At 43.4% G+C, this 16,541-nt stretch overlaps 1 protein-coding gene and 1 long non-coding RNA gene across 2 annotated transcripts in view; one reads left to right on the forward strand and one right to left on the reverse strand.

The window, feature by feature from the left end:
• The window catches only part of nr6a1a (nuclear receptor subfamily 6, group A, member 1a), a 75,445-nt gene that overhangs the window by 18,894 nt on the left and 40,010 nt on the right, over positions 1–16,541 (forward strand). The window lies entirely within an intron of this gene.
• Positions 1,878–13,552, reverse strand: LOC109139774 (uncharacterized). Its single transcript, XR_002042302.2, has 2 exons — positions 12,716–13,552; positions 1,878–2,484 (listed from the first exon to the last, which is right to left on the reverse strand). It is a non-coding gene; the product is annotated as an uncharacterized LOC109139774 (long non-coding RNA).

The raw sequence follows: 16,541 nt of genomic DNA on the forward strand, positions 1-16,541 counted from the left end.
TCCCAGGTACAACTCCCAAAGCAGCCTGTCTGTTTTTTTAAATGTGTCCTTGACAGAGTTCCCTTTGGTCATGGAATTCCTGGAGTATCATGGATTTTGGAGAAATGCTGTAGACATGCAAACTTTAGATGAATGTACACTAGAATATACAAAGAACAGGAGCTTTGTGGGCCAGAGCCGCCTAGATTTTGCAGCTTGTTTCACACATTTGTTGCAGTTGAATTTCAGCCCGGGCAAGGAGTGGAAAGTGGACAACATTAATAAACAACAACGGAACACAATAGAAACTGTCACATTAGTAATGGAAAAGCAGAGAAATGCCGTGGAATTTAACATGTGCGTTATGGTGGGAAGCCTGCTTTAGGCAACATGCTCAAACCCCCTACCCGTGTGCTTTGGATCGGACTGTCAGCTGAAATCTCTTCACTGCTGCAGCAAAACATAAAAATAAAATGAATGTCTGTGAAATCAAGAGCCTCAGTCCTCAGCGTATGCAAGGCCAGTGTTAAATAAAACATCTTGTCTAAAACAAGAATTAAAAGGTTTTAGTATGAGCCTCAAAAATCCTGCAGCCTACTGAACATCTTTGTGCTCAAAGATGGGTTACAAGTATTTTCTCAATGTGTTGTTTACTGTTATAGATTACTTTACTCAAGTTTCTGCAAGTTGATTTATTTTTATTAACAGTGTACTGAAAAGAGTTAAAGCCACTAATTGCAGAATTTGTCACACACATACGATACCTGAAACTCTATGCTTTCATGTACGTGTGATTTATCCAAATGATCACTTACCATGAGTGGTATCTAGTCAAGCAGATAGTTTTGGTTTTATTTATTCAAAGTGATTATACAATGAGATGTCTGCCGCCGTGCTGATACAATAGAGGTGAATGGAATCTTGTTTGTGGTGCTCACAGCTTTGAAAGATAACTTTTAATCAGTAAAATTACTGACATCTCTCCTAGAAGCAAATGTCCTTGTTACTTTGGACTATAGACTGTCAAATCAAATCAAATTTAAAACTGTTAACAGAGTGTTATTTTGACTATCAGACACAGTATATCTTACATGAGATGTTGCTGTTGAATATCAAAGTTTATCAATGGCACCATGAATAAAATTCCATCCACTATAATTATTCAAAAATGTATTTTTTATTATTTTTTTAAATCAGTTTGAACAATAAAGAAACACCGTTAAACTCTAAATATTGGACACACAGCTAGTGGTAACTATTTGAAAAATCTGAACTTTAATGCTAAGCTGTTCATGTCATGTTATGTCAGTACACTGCACACGGTCCATGCAATCTAGATTTAGAATTTATAAAAAAGATTTACCTTATTCTTCACATTACCATTCACATCTTTCTTTATTTCTTCTTACACATCAGTTGCTCTTGTCAGAATCGTTGGTTATTGAGGTGTTTGAACCGCAGTCTGCATTCATTGATCAGTGAGTTATTCTCAAGTAAACCCACCGACAGCAATGAATGTTTATTGCAGCCTTAAGAGTGGACACCGCACAGCGTTGCAGCTGATGGGGTCCTGATGAAATATGTCCCGGCCATTCCAGCCAACTGACTGTCACAGGTTTGACCACCAGACGTGTGGTGGTTCTGCATTTTGCTCTGGGGGAGAGCGGAACTGAAATGTCACAATGTATGGCTTCCCGACGATCATAGAAGTGTGTGCTGTGGTGTCCCTCAGGGTACAGTCAACGGTCGATGGTTTTGGTTAGAGCGCAAACTCACCGACAGCGTTGAATGTTCACTGTGGGCACCAGGAAGAACTTTGTGTGTCTCGCCGTTGGTTTGTTTGATTGATAGGCAGCTATTTGACTTGTCAAAAAGAATCAACATACGAGTACCAAAAATCAAGCTACCCAGTTTATTTTCATTCGGCTTTGTTGCTGCAGTTTGACTCAGACAAGTGGAAAATCACAGCAGCTCATCTGTCCCTCACTTGTTGGTTCCCATTCAAACCACATATATAAATGTCTACAATTTAAATCCAGATCTAAATTATGTTTTTTTCGTGAGCCTGTTATGATGTCAGACCTGTCAGTGTTTTATATGTCTGCCCCAGCAGCCCACAGATGGTTCACACAATGGAAAATGCTAACTTTGTAATGCTAATCGACAGCAAGAAAGACAAGCTAGGTATAACTTTGTTCTGTGAGGATCACAATCCTGTGTGTGTGTGTGTATGTGTGTGTGCTTCTGTGTTTCTCTTGGCCTGTGCGAAGCAACTTCATGCCAAGATGTTTTGCCACCCATGTTGTCGGTGTGGAGGTTCAAATGACGTTGACGAGAAGCCAGCAGGAGCGGGGAGAGGCGGTGATGCAAAGGTTTTGGTTTCCTTAAATAGCCCTGCAGACACGGTGAACGCCATCATAGTTGTCATCATCGTCGCCTTCTGCAAAACTACCAACAAAACTCTCATCTGTCTCCGTCGAGCCTTGCGCTTCTTTCACAGTCAGCCTGCAGCGAGAAGAACAAAAAAAGGGGAAGAGAATAAGAAATGGCATGAATAAGGGACAGAAGACAGTCAGGCTTGTGGAAGGCGGCGAATTGGCACAAGTGTGATCAGAGAAGGCTGCTGTGCCCCACAGCTTAAACTAGTGCACTGCAGTGTTGAGCTAGTTAGAGATTACTGTTCCCTTCACCCTGCGCTGAACCTCAGCTACTGCTCTGGGAGTGCGCCTTCCTGTGTTCGCCTCTTTGAGGTTGGAAAATCATGCAGTCATGTTTTATTAATGCTCTCTCTGTCTGTGTGTCTGTCTCTCCTTTTCTGTCTTTCTCTCCCCTGTTTCGCCCGCTTCCCTCAACACAGAAAAGAGATTTAGAACACTGTATTTTGTTTGTTCTGCATCCTCTTTTCACATCGGGTTCTCGCACTTTATGTAGGTTAGGGTTTTGATTCGAAGAGGTACTGAAACCTGTTAGGGAGGTAGTGAATATATGATGCAGCTCATTGTAGAGAGATTTGTTGCAGTTCTGTAGGACTCACGTTCTGTTAGATCAATCAGATGGAAAATGAGAGAATTGGATCTGCAGATTTTCTGTGTGTTCTCCACAGGCTTTCAGAACGAAGCCACACTCTCCTGCTCTCTGCATAATGAATGAACACTTTGGGAAGAAGGAGGCACAATTCACTTTCTCTGGCTTTGACACGGTTCACTGACCAGGAGACTTCAATATAACATTAAAATATTTCTCAATTTCATGTCTTCCATTAATTGTCTTCATGGCTGCCATTGTTCCTTTCAGTGCTTACGCCCAAACAAGAACCCAGAGGTCAGGTCAAGAAACACCTTAAAAATGATTTTCACCTTGACTCAAAATAACCAACACGGTGATGGACAAAGGCTTTTGAATATATTGATAAATAATTGGCAACAACAATCTTTTGGACAGTAGCTTTTGTGTTTTATTCATACTCCTACAACAGTGTACAAGCCATGGCCAGCTATTGTTTTCTTATCTCTAAGACGCTCTTACTAGCTAAATGCCTTTTGGTTCTTTTTCTTTCCAAAGAATAAATTCTCCCACAGTTTCCTAATTTCTCTCTGTGTTTCTACTCACAGACAAGGTGGGAAGTAATAGTTTTTTCAGTCCCTCTGGCTCCGGCTTCAATGGCTTCCCTCCTTGGCACATGTACTTTTTGGCTGCATGCCCAAGACAGACAGAGGTTTTTTTCATTTATAAATATCTCTCCTTCTTTCCCCTCTCTTAATTTTTTTTCATCTGCCTTGACTTCCGCCCTCCTTGCACTTGGGAGAACTTATGGGAAATGTATGTATGTTCACAGCCTACAAGCGCGCTGACTTATTCATCGGTTTGAGGCGTGGCCACACTTCCGCATCAGGGTTCTTGATAATACCACTGTTGGCGTGGTCCCAAGACACTTTGCATAACTGACAAACTCGCAAAAGTATTGCATGTGTAAAAATAGCTGGGTGAGCATGAGAGTCTGACAGAGCCAGAGTGAAGAGTGCAACAGTGTGACTGAACCAGTGTGAACCCTGCGTCGTCAGCACATTCCAGGGGTTGGACAATGAGAAGCACACAGTGTACTCTCAGTCGTGTTGCCTGCATAGCTGGCTGGTCTGAAGTCAGGACTCCGTGCTGCCGGAAACGAGGCCAACGCAACACAGATGCAAGAAAATTAAGCAAAAGTGAGCTCAAATTCCTGAAGTCGGTGTACCATACATGTTATATTAGGACTGCACGGGTTGGACACAGCATTTAAGCTGTTTCTTGTGTAAAATGGTGAACTTAAGGGCAGGAATAAGATTAGACCCAAAAGTAGATCCTTATATGCAGAGTTATCAGTGTAACCATAGTGCTGTGGGTTTTCTTTAGATAGGATTAAGCCTTGTAAAAAGTTCAAAGATTTAAACACGGGCTAAAATCCATGTGGGAATATATTCTCATACTTGAACCCCAGGGTAATTCAGTTTGTGCACCATGAACAATAACTCACTGCTCTACTGTTTGTCTCTGTAAGAGCTGAGGTTGGGTTCAGTTAAGCTTTAGGTGAAATCTGACAAATTCAGCAACTTAAAATGTTGAGTCAAGAACTGATGTCCCTGGGTTGGAAGCTGAATGTATGCAGACATCCCCCAAAAAATAACTCAATCTCCAGTCCACACCCTGACATTCCAACTGTCACAGTACACAACCACCTTCTGGTTTTCTGTTAAGAAAAAGGCCCAATTTTTTTCATGGGAAATTGTTCTTTCACTTTTCATTCTGCAGAATCTCACATGTCTCACAAGAAGTGTGCCTATCATGTGAGCTAAAAGATTTGAAAATACATAGCATCAATTCCTGCCATTTGATATTGAAAACTAGATTATTATCTGTCCTTTTCCTCGATAGTAAATCTTTTGCTCACATAACTGTACCCACAGTTAACCTGACACTTCCAGCATAGCTCAGATGTTTGTTCAGAAATACTCGGGCATACTGCCAGCATATGCTCTTACAGATTTTCCCATCCCATCACACCTCTTGACAATTATTATTTCACCGTCCACTGGCACTGCGAGACATCCCCTAATGGAAGTGCATGAGGAGATTAAAATCGCTAAAATCACTGGCTCCATGTGTGATCCTATTCGTGGGCAAACTCAATCAAATTCAAAATATGCCTTAATTGCTGTGTCAGTCACAAAATAGGCTTTAAGTCAGATTGGACATTTTAATATCTGCTTGAATTAAGAAGTTTATAATGAGATTTAGCAGTGCAGAGGATTCAAACATTCTCATATTTAGCTGCCACGCTGATGCGTTTGTCACACAAGCGTGAATGGTCTGATAAATCAGTCCTGATATAAAATGTGGAAGTCAATAAATAAATTATGCTTCTATACCAATGATGCCCTTGCATTGGCAGTAATATTCACATGACGCATGAAGTATGATGTAATTTGATGATTTTATATTTAGAAATGGCCTGAACTGCTTTAGCTGTATATTGGTAGATATTGGTTTGATTCTAGTAAACCATTTTGGAACTGTGTCAGTGGAGTCCCATGGATCCAGTTCAAGAGAGAGAATATGGAGATCATCATATCTTGATGATCACATGCAAAGATTGCTGGACTGTAACTGGGTTGGTTACTATGCACTCCTCAAAGTGCTGGAAACTCCCCTCACCAAAGATACACAGTATTGGCAAGAAATAACCCTACAAAAACCCAAATCAACCCTGTCTGTGGAAAAAGCAGCTGAATAGTTAGAGAACTTTTCCGTCAAGCATCGGTCTTAGTGCATTTCTTGGGGTCGTAGGTGGCATAAAACAATTTGTGACCGTTGAATCGTCATACTGGCTGAACCTGGGCACAGGCAGCAGTGTCCAGGCCGGCCCTGCTCCAGCATAGGGACTCCTTCAGGCGGGGTGCCAAGCCTTTCCAGAAACACTCTGCCTCCACGTGCCATGGATCATCCTGCCAAGGCTCCAGGGGTTTCATTTGCAACCTTAACTGTGGTTGAGCCAGCCCCTATCTCTGCTGCCAGCTCCTTTCTCAGCATTAACCCGTGACTCTCTCTTGACGAGGACATACTGTTTTCTCTATCATACCGCCTTTATCATACCGCCTTATGACTTACCTTTCTCCCATCTCCTCCTCAGTTATTCTTGCACCAGCGAGTATCCTCACCCTCTGCCTTTCCAAAGCTGATTGACATGACTGTCTGTTGGCCCTGTTTTTCTCTCTTCTCTTCTCTCACTGCTGTGCACCTTTAAACCCAGCGTTGATGCACTTGATCACGTCACGTCAGTCTGGCTCTAGTTGACTTATCCACTCCCGCAGCATGACCGAGAGAAATGCACTGTATGTCACACTCCTCTCTTCACCAAAGCTTTGTCGGCGCATTTGAGTCATGAGCGCTGAAGCTGATGAATATGTATCCCGGGCTCTTTTCGCAGCAGTTTTGAGGATCTCTAACAAAGCGGGATGAGAGAGCCCTTTGTGGTTGTCTTCTGGATTTAACCGTGACATTTCTCTGGAGCTCGCTGCCACTTTTTTATCTTCAACAGACTATCCCCAGGTCAGACTCGCTGCCCCTGTTTGAACGCTAGCGTTGTCGAAGCTCACACCCAAAATCCTCGCTCCAACTATCATCTTTCGTTATTCAGGAACACGGTCGATTTGAATCTCAGGGCCTTAATTGAGTCAACAACAGAATTTATCCTCAAGGAACCCTGAATAAAAAGTTATACAACGCTCACTTATGGCACATAATCCATGTTTTTAATCTGTCGAGTCGACGCAGTGCAGTGGTGGGATCGTCGGCGAGCACGGGGATCAGCATTTTCCTCATCTGCCTGGTGCTAGAACTCGCTGCACCCTGGACTGCAGTAATAAACAGCAGGGAGCAGGAAAACCAGGCTATCACCATGATCATCATCTTAAAACACCCTCCGTCTCATGCACCCACCCCACCCACAAAGCAGGGAAGCCTCACACTGGGAGATTTAGAAATGGCACAGAGCAGGGAAGCAGAGGAGTGAAAATCACAAGCGGCAATTTTGATTTCACATTTTCGTTATCAGGAGCCAGCAGGTTGGGCCAGCATGGGAATGATCTGGATACTGATTGACCTTTATTTTGACCAGATGGTGCCTCTGCCACCTTACAGCCAGACAGACCTAGTCTATCTAAATAATTGCTGATGTTGTTTAGCAGAAAGAGGAGGACAACAAGCGAAACAACTCATTTTGGTGTCAAAATCGAGCTGCACCCAGAAAACCCAGAAACATAAACACAGAAGACAAAGTTAGATACGCAAAGTGCAACATTTTTACCTCAAATTGCTCATTTTCCCCTTATACCACACTGTCCTCCATTTTTAGCTTCAGTTGAAATCAGACCCTCTAATACTGGCATTGGCAGCGCCTTGCTACACTGACTAGACTAAACAAGGCCATTATCCTCTCTGTGTTTGGTCTATGGTGGCGTTTTATTCCCATAAATCCACATTAGCCATTTTTTCTTTTTTTGTTTGTTTGTGTGACAAACATTTCAAAGCATCGCCATCAGTCCCAGTAGGGGAGCTTGTCGCTGCGTCGCAGTAGCAGGGACACTGTGTCCTTAATGCGCTGTGCTGCGCTTTGTGCTCTGTTGACCTGATCATCTCCGCCTAAGCCAAAGTTAAGCTCATCTTTTTGTATGTATTTCTGAAAGACAGGCAGCCATTCACTCCGGGTAAAACACACAGAGCTCATGTATGATATTTTTAGAGATGCATAAACGCATCACTCTGTGACAGACAGTTTAAGTCAAACATTGGGGCGGTTTGAATTGGCTGATCCTCTGCATAGCAGTTTGACGACTGTGCAGCAGAGTTGTCGAGGCTAGTGCTTTGGAGAGTTGCTCAGAGACTTAACCCTCCTCCCCGGCACCTTCCTCCTCTCTAGCAGAGGAAAATCTCTGCTGAATTCATGTCTCCTTTCAGATTTCTAAGAGGCGTTAAACCTTTCTGGATTAAAGAAGGTAATCTGACAGGCAGAAGATTGTATTAGCCGGAGTGTTGGCAGAGCTTTTAATTTCTCCTCTCTTTTCATTTCCCCCTCTCAGCCTGCCTCTCCTGCTGACCTGCTAGATGGTATTATTGTGTTTTTCCTTTTGAATTAAAGCAAAAACATCCACATCTTCCCATACTATTCACTCTCTTCTCTCCCTCTCACATGCTCTCTATCCCACTCTTTTCATATCTCCCCTCATCCGCTCTCTCCTGCCTCTCTCTCTCTCTCTCTCCAGCTCTTCCAGCAGTGACAGCATACTTGTGTGAACCCATGATTTATCATTTGCTAATCCATGGTGATTATGGAGCTTTCCACACGGCCCTTATCTGTTGCTGAGCCCGCTTTTCACTCCATAGCTGCCAATTATCTTTCAGGCAGCCTGCTAACAAACCTGTCTCGGTCAGCCATCTGCAGAACCACCACAGAGGCCTCACTTTATATACCTATAAGTATGAAAGCACAGGCCGATGACTGGCTGCCTGAGTACACATATTTTTGGTCCGAGTACTTGTTGAAATGTCAGACTGAGAGATCAGAGTCAATCTAATGTTTTTTTGTAAACGTTCTGCACTTTAACCAAACCTTAAACTCCCATTGAGCGTCACCTGCAGAGGGCAGGGACATGTGGAGTGGTAGTTAAAGAAGAAGGTTCAGCTGAAAAGCCACCCGTCCTTAAACTAAACACTCAAACTGCTTGACAAACTGCATTACTTCATTCTCAGAAAAGTATAAACAACGACCTGATGGAAAAACCCTGTCCGAGTCATCGCCTTCTAAAGAGAAGATGATATTCCTTTTGATACATGCTGCCTTTGGCTAAAAGTGGAGCACAGAGGATTCTCTATCACAAGCTTTCACTTCTTTGACCTGACATTCTGCAGATTAAATGTTGTATACATATTTGTATATTAACATCAAGGTCAACATTCTGCTAGCATGTCCAATCTACCGCCCACACAGTTAGGACCAAAAGTCGTGATGGCGATGCCTCACTGTGACTCATCCAACACTTCCTGTAGTCAGCCTGTGCGACGGCCAGGGTTGGCGTATGACAGCATGAGGTTACAGGGAGCGAGGCCTCGCCCACGGGGAGGGTATGCAGATCACGGCGCACTCAGCTGATGTGCCGTCCGATTCTCTGTGTTATGGGAAGTGACGTGCACATCAGCGCAATGTGGGTCAGAGCGCCAGACGACCAGCCCGCGGCCTGTATCTGCTCCGCCTGTCTAATCTGCTGTAGCCCGACCAGACGAGACTCTCTAATCGACCCTGATATTCACTGAACACACATTACCATCTCCCCTCACACTCAGGAACGCAAACACACACACGCACGTACACGGGGAGTTCTCTGAGACATTTGAGATTCAAATGTAGTGGGTGTCAGTGGAAAGAATGCAGTAGACTTGACGCTGAATCATTATTTGATTGTGAAGGAGGTCGAGCCATGTAGAAAATTTGACTTAACACAGCACCCCCTCCTCCTGTTGTTTGCTAAAGGCCCCAGCAGCTATGTTGGGCAAACTCTGTTTTTTTTCATACCTGACTGAGCGATAAATAATGGTTCATAGAAAGCATAAGAAATCCAGATTTTACACATTCATATATCTCTCCATCTGTGCTCCTCTTCCTTTCATGTCCTGACCAGTATATTTACAATATTTTCCACGCCTTCATGGATTTTGAAATATTTATGCAGAAGGCTAAATATAAATGCCGGGCTCTGTGGTTTCCCCCGCAGTGTGATATAAATTGAGCTGTGATTTATTTTTTTCAGATTGTGAAAATGGGTCAGATGGATGCAGAGCTTAATAGGATTCCCATGACATGGTCAGGGGCTGGCGTCTGAAGGGAGGAAGAGGAAAGGAAGGGAAAGGCTGGGGAGGGGGCAGCAAGTAGCTGGGGGGAAAAAAGAGAGAGAAAGAGAGAGGAGCGCAAACTTTTGCGAGTGTTTGCTTAGCACCTGTGTATGGACTTAACAAGTCCATCGTAGCCAGAGGGAAGTGACACATGGGGGCCTTGAAGTGTTTTGACATTTTGTGCTCAAACAGGTTTTTTACGGCCGGGAGAAGAGGCCCGGAGGAGTTCAGCCTGCGCGAATCTGCCTCTGCCTCATCAAAGGCAGTAATTTCCTGTTCATTTCAGGCCCCCATCCCCCAACCCAGAGCTCTTGTCTGCTAATCCCACCCCTGCAAACTGCCCCCACTCCCCCAGCCCCCACCCCAGGCCCCCCTGCTGGTGTCCTGCCCGCCTGTGCTGCAGCTTGCTACACTCCAGGGCTGGGGACTGAGGGGTATACGCTTTGTGTCAGCAGGCTCACGGCTGAGCACTAACAAATCCTCATTGTCCCGTGCGGGAGTGGTGACAGAGGAGGAGGAGGGGGGCATCTCTGTCTGGTTTCTATTCAAATCCAGGTACACACACAGGCCTGGGAGGGAGCAAGGGGGACTTATAGAACTCCAAGCCTGGGACCAAAGTCCAGCTCAGGCTGGGCCAGGCTGGTCTGGGCCGAGGTGTGCGGGGTCACGGGAGCCACTTACACAACTGCTGCCTTCTCTGAACTGACAGACGATGTTAGCTGATCAACAAGTGATACTGGAAACCTAAATGCTGCGTAGCCATTTTAAGGACAAAAAAATGTAATCCCTCAAATTCGCCTCCACAGAGAGGAGTGTTATCATTTTGTCAACACAGGACTTTACTATCTGTAATCCTTCAACAATTTGTAAAGTTGTTGCTGTCACTGTTTTTGAAAGAGCAGTGTTTTCCCCCCTCCAGAGACACGGCACTCTTGTATAAGAGGCTGTATGTAGGCTGAAGTGCATAGTTGAGAAGCATGCGTTTCAGTGACGGCTTCACTGAAAGGCTCTGTTGATTGGGGTTACAGAGTGTATGACTTCAGTTGCCAGCCATTGCCGGTGATGAAGGCTGAGATGTGTATCTGGGTAACAAGACTCTACATGTACAGGCATTTCAGAGAATGACTTGTCCTCTGCTTTCAGTCGGAGAGCCTCAGATGTGCTACATGTACACACACCGGGTCTTTTTCTAATTAATGTTTTCCAGACATCGGCCAGGACTGTTTTTGTTTTGTTGATCTGAATTTGTGACCTAAAGTGATGACACTTGTTTTTCAGTAACTATAGCAGCTGTGCGTCGCTTCAACAGCTGCTTTTTCTCATCACCGCCAGCCCTCGGATATTAATGCAGACTTGTTTATGTGCGCGTGTTGTTTGTCCTAGTGTTAAGCCTTTGTGCTGTCTGTGAGTCTGTTTTTTTTTTTTTTTTTATTATTTTTTTTTTTATAAAGGGTTGACCACGGCGGCGAGTGTGGTGTACATGTGTGATCCGGGGCGATATTTTTCTCTGATCATTGCTATACTCCTTCACTCTCGGCTTTTTTTGTAGTGGATTAAGAGCTTTGGACAAAAGCAGACTAGGATAAAAAAAAGTATAGGGACAGCCAGTGTTTCCTGTCACTAAATGCATTCCAAAGCCAGCGACCCCCACGCAAGCCGGCGGGGAAAACCAGCGAAAAAGGGAATAGAAAAAAACAACCTCTGTGAAAATCACAGTGTCCCCTCTTCTTCCTCTTTTGTTGCTGTCTATATTTAACCGCCTCCTACATTTACACTTCCTTTGCTGCATTTTCCTCCCTTCACCTTGGTAGTTTTTGTTAACTCCAGCAAGTTATCGACGTCAGCTTTTCTGAATTCCTCAATTCAGATTTGCTGCTTTACAAAAGGCACCGGCCAAATTTCTACACAAACCGGCGCTGGGAGATTTCCATGGTGATTCAAGGGAAATAATTTATATATATATATATATTTTTTAGTTCATTCAACTGCCTAATTTTCGACCTACAAAGCACGCCGGGGGTTTCTCAAAGTGGGAGAGGGCGCCTCGCAAGGTGAGCACTTTGAGAGGCGGTCATGAAGTGAAGCATGGTCACCCCTAACCCCAGCCGCAACTCTAACCCTCACTCTAACGCTAAAGGCGGGGTATCCCCTCCCCTCGAGGAGCGGAGCAGCAGCTGGCTGACCTGTCCCTCTGCTCGCAGCCTCTAATGGCTGACCTGCCCTGTCTGGACGGCCCTGCTCGCTTTTGTCTACTGTCTGGCTCAGTTCCTCCCAGTCAAACATCGCTACTGGCTACCGCAGTCCGCATTCCCACAGAGCAAGCTTTAGAAAAAAAACGACACACGCACACACAAACACACACACACACACACACACACACACACACACACACACACACACACACACACACACACACACTTTTCACACTTGGCACACTTTGTCCGGCGCACACATTCTCTCTGTCTCCCTCTCTCTCGCACATACATCCTTTTCAAAACTCTCCCACACACAGAGCCTCTGTCTGGTTTCACACACACACACACACTCACACACACAGCTTTATACAAACTGTACCAAGCACAAATGCTCTCATACGTATCACAAATAACTAAAAATGACCTTAATGTGAAAATAAAAAAACTTTTTTTTTTTAAATCAATTTGTAGAAATAGTCATGAGCTTTTGAATGGAGTTGCAGCTCCTATGTTAGTATAAAACACAATCAGAATAAGTGGAAAAGTGATAATGGCAAGTGTTTTTAATCAGTGAAGTTGGAAATTAAAAGACTCTAAGATAGAGGAGCAGTTCAGATACTCACCTAAAGCGTGGCCAAAAGTTGGGCAGCATGAATCGGCGGTGACTGGATGTCAGTGGGGGGGATCAAACACAAGAGAGCGAAAAGCTTCCATATTCGTGGAGAAACCTCGAGTAGACAGGCTGAAAAGTTGCTGCTGAAATGGGTTGAACGGGTTCCTCTCTCTCTCTCTCTTTCTCTCTCTCTCTCTCTCTCTCTGTGTCTGTCTGCCTGCGTGTCTCTGTCTCTCCCAGACTCACACAGACACACAGACACACACACACACACACACTCTTTCACACTGTATTTCAGTCAGATCTCCCTAGCTCTAGTGGGACCACAGCCAGTAGTTTGCAGATACAAGTGCCTTACAAATCTCTCTCTCTCTCCCTTTCTCTATCTCACCCTCCCTCTCTCTCTCTCCTTCCGTGCTACATAGGTAAACAAGTACACACATTCCCACGTGCATGAGCCCCCCCCCCACACACACACACACACACACACGCACACAGCCTGGCTACAGCACAAGTTATTGAACTGCTCCACATTTTCTTGCATGCACTATATATGAAGCAGTTGATGGACAGCAGCACATAGAGTCACGTGTCGAACGAGGGCTGCTGCGGTTGGCTGAAGGCCTGGGAGCCAAGGGGGGGCAGGGGACGCTGTGATTGGCCTGAGCTCAGACCATTGAAAGTGGAAGGCTTCTCTATTGAATGGCTGCCGCTTTGGGTGGAGTTTAGATGACACTGCTCAGGGAAAGAAAAGAAAAAAAAACACCATGAGAGTTTTGTGTCATTTATTGGAGTTTAAACTGCACTGTTTAGACATTATGGAGGTATTATGGAGGATGTATACTTATTATGTATGAGAATATGAAACCTGTGAATGTGTGGCTTATTTTAAAAAGGAAATGATTGAATGATTGAAATGATTTATCCAAATAATTTTTGGATAATGCTAAAACAATGATTTGATGAATAGAAATTTTAATTTTTTCTTTTCAATTTAATTTCCTTATTTGAGCTCGTTTGATTGGTTCCACTGTGTCAAATGTGAGAATCAGCTCTCTTCTTTGTTTTAGATCATCATAAGTGGATGATTTATTATAGGGTTTTTAAATTTATTAATTGATCCTTAGTGAAGTGCGCTTACCTTGGTTAAATATCTCATTAACATAAAAAAAATAATAAATGAATCTAAAGTATTTTCTGTAGAAACATTGAGGACTCTGTGAAAGAAGACAGATATACAAGACTCATTCTAAGATAATGAAAATATAACAATACTTATTTTCATATGATTATAAACTGATGAAAACATAATTATACACATTCTATTTTATTTCTGCCATATTCCGTAAATAGGGCAGCCTCAATCTGACATAATGGACACAGACAAGCTCATCACACTTAAACAATGCAAAGTAAAATCTCCCCTTCGATGAAAGTTTTTGAACTATAGGTGAAAGGAGTCGTCTGGGTGAGGGCTAGGTATTAAACATCAGTACTTCTGGGTACTGCGACCTTAGCACGCGTACATTGGGAATGGAGTTTTTAGTGCAGTTGTAACGTTTTTGAAATTAAAAATATTTGCATATCCATAGCTTCTGGATATTACAATGATGTGTCCTTTGCAAGAATTTTAAACAATGTAATTGAACTTTTATTTATGTGTCTTATTGTTGTTTATAGTTTTGGAGGTAAAGTTCTTGAAGAAGAAAATGATTTACTTTCTTAATCCTTGATGGGAAACCTCTTTTTCACTCTTTTTTTACACAATTAGGCCCAAAATGCAACTACACACACACCGATGCATCAACAGAGTTTATAGACATGTCAAATGTGAAGTGAAGTGCACTCTGGGAGCAGTTAGGGGTTCAGTGCCTTGCTCCGCAATGGCTACCAGTCCAAACTACATACTGTGATCTGTGCCACACAGTGACATGTGAAAACTTTGTTCAATTCAGAAGATATATATATATTATATTCAAAGTATATAGCACTTATGAAATTGAGTTATAGTATATATAGTATATATAGTATAGGTTACCCAGGTCCACACTACACAGATACTATACATCATGTAATCTACTTTATGTACTGTAGTGTTGTGGAAGTAGTTTTTGCGCTGAAGTGCCCTTACAAGTCTGGTGAGGTGTGTGTGTGTGTGTGTGTATGTGTGTGTGTGTTCCTTCCCCCTGAGTGATGACGGCATAGCGAGGCCTGGAGCGCCGCCAAGTGCTTTCATTCACACCTGATTAGATCACTCTGACCTGGATAACATGCACCGCTCCACGTTCGGCAACACGCTGCCACACAAGCCTTTTGTTTTTGGCCTTAACAAAATACTGCTCTGGCACCGATTGCCTCCCAGTGAGACTGAGATGATTATTAGAGAAGATTCCTCACACAGAGGTCAGGACGGCAGAGTCACTCCACCTATCCTCGCCTTGCATGTCGTTTTTACTCACCTGAATCACATCATTAGTCTTTACATGCAGGCCCACACAGATCTGTTCTCTAAAGTTAAGGACTCACTTCTTCTCTGTCTCACTTATATTGTGTTTTAGGACCGCAAATCACAAAATACAGATTTGTTGTCACTGACATGTCTTTCTTTCTTCTGCTGTCAGACATAATTCTGGGGATGTTAGACTTATAAGAAGCAAGTGTATCGCTATCATGACAGTGGTGTAGCATTTGGAGGCGGCTTCTGGAGTGATGATAAAAGTGTGAAGTTGGATTTATACATATTGGGCTGTTGTTTCCAACATTGTGTTCTATTACAACAGAGGCTTTTAACTGAGCCTGTCTTGAGGTCTTTGAGGATATGAGTGGGTTCCTCCTTTCAAATTCATAACAGTGTTTTTATTAATGCATGTCAACTGTGTCATATTGAAATATAATGCCTACATTACTCATAAGAAATGTTTTAAAGAAGACAGTCGACCTCTGGGTTAAATATAAGATTGATTTATCTGTATCTGTCCACTACATGCAAGTCCAGGACATGCAAATGAAAACTTTCAGCCAATCTTAATCAAAAGTTAAAAAATAAGAAAATTAACAACATGGCTGGTAGGTGGTAAAGCAGGTCATCTAGTAATCCGAGGGCTTTAGTATACTGAACCTCAAACTGACGTGAAGTCTCCCAATGTCACAACCAATTCATGTCAGTGTATGTATGGATGAGCTTAGTATCGTCGCAAGTGCTTTGGATGTACTTTTTTTTGTTTTTGGAAAACTTTAAAAAGACTTGAAGATACACGTCAACAATACTTTGGCTACATACTGACTCATACACACACGGCTTTCATTGAAAATATGTAACTTTGGACATGAAATCTTTAAGGAACAAAAGTTTGAGCGTTCTGGTTATAAGCTGGTGAAAGCCACAATTTCACAGTGATGTTTTTCTTCTTTTGGTATGGCCATGGCTCGAATTGCATCTCCTCCCTTAACACTCAACACTATGTCTTCACATTAGCATGTTATTCTGTATCGTACACAGCATCTTGGTAAGGGATCAGATAATTATCCTGGCGGGCCTTTCTCTAAAACACCTCTTTGTTGTGCTAATGCACTCTCTGTGATAGCATCTCCATCCATAACCTTCTCCATGTGTACCGATAACCTGGAGGGGGTGGAGTGGTGTATGTAGGGCGCTGGGAATCGAGTAGTGGGGGTCGGAGGTGGGGGGTGTTGTTGCAGCATGTCCTGCAGCTGTGCCTACGATGACAAGCCTGTCCTCAACCTGCCCTCCGCCAGACTAAACACAACACACAACTTTACCTGGAGGGCTTCCTGCCTGCCTTCCCATCTGTAGTTCCACTTGTCTTGTGACTTTG

This window comes from Larimichthys crocea, chromosome III (assembly GCF_000972845.2).
Source record: "Larimichthys crocea isolate SSNF chromosome III, L_crocea_2.0, whole genome shotgun sequence".
Taxonomy (NCBI): Eukaryota; Metazoa; Chordata; class Actinopteri; family Sciaenidae; genus Larimichthys; species Larimichthys crocea.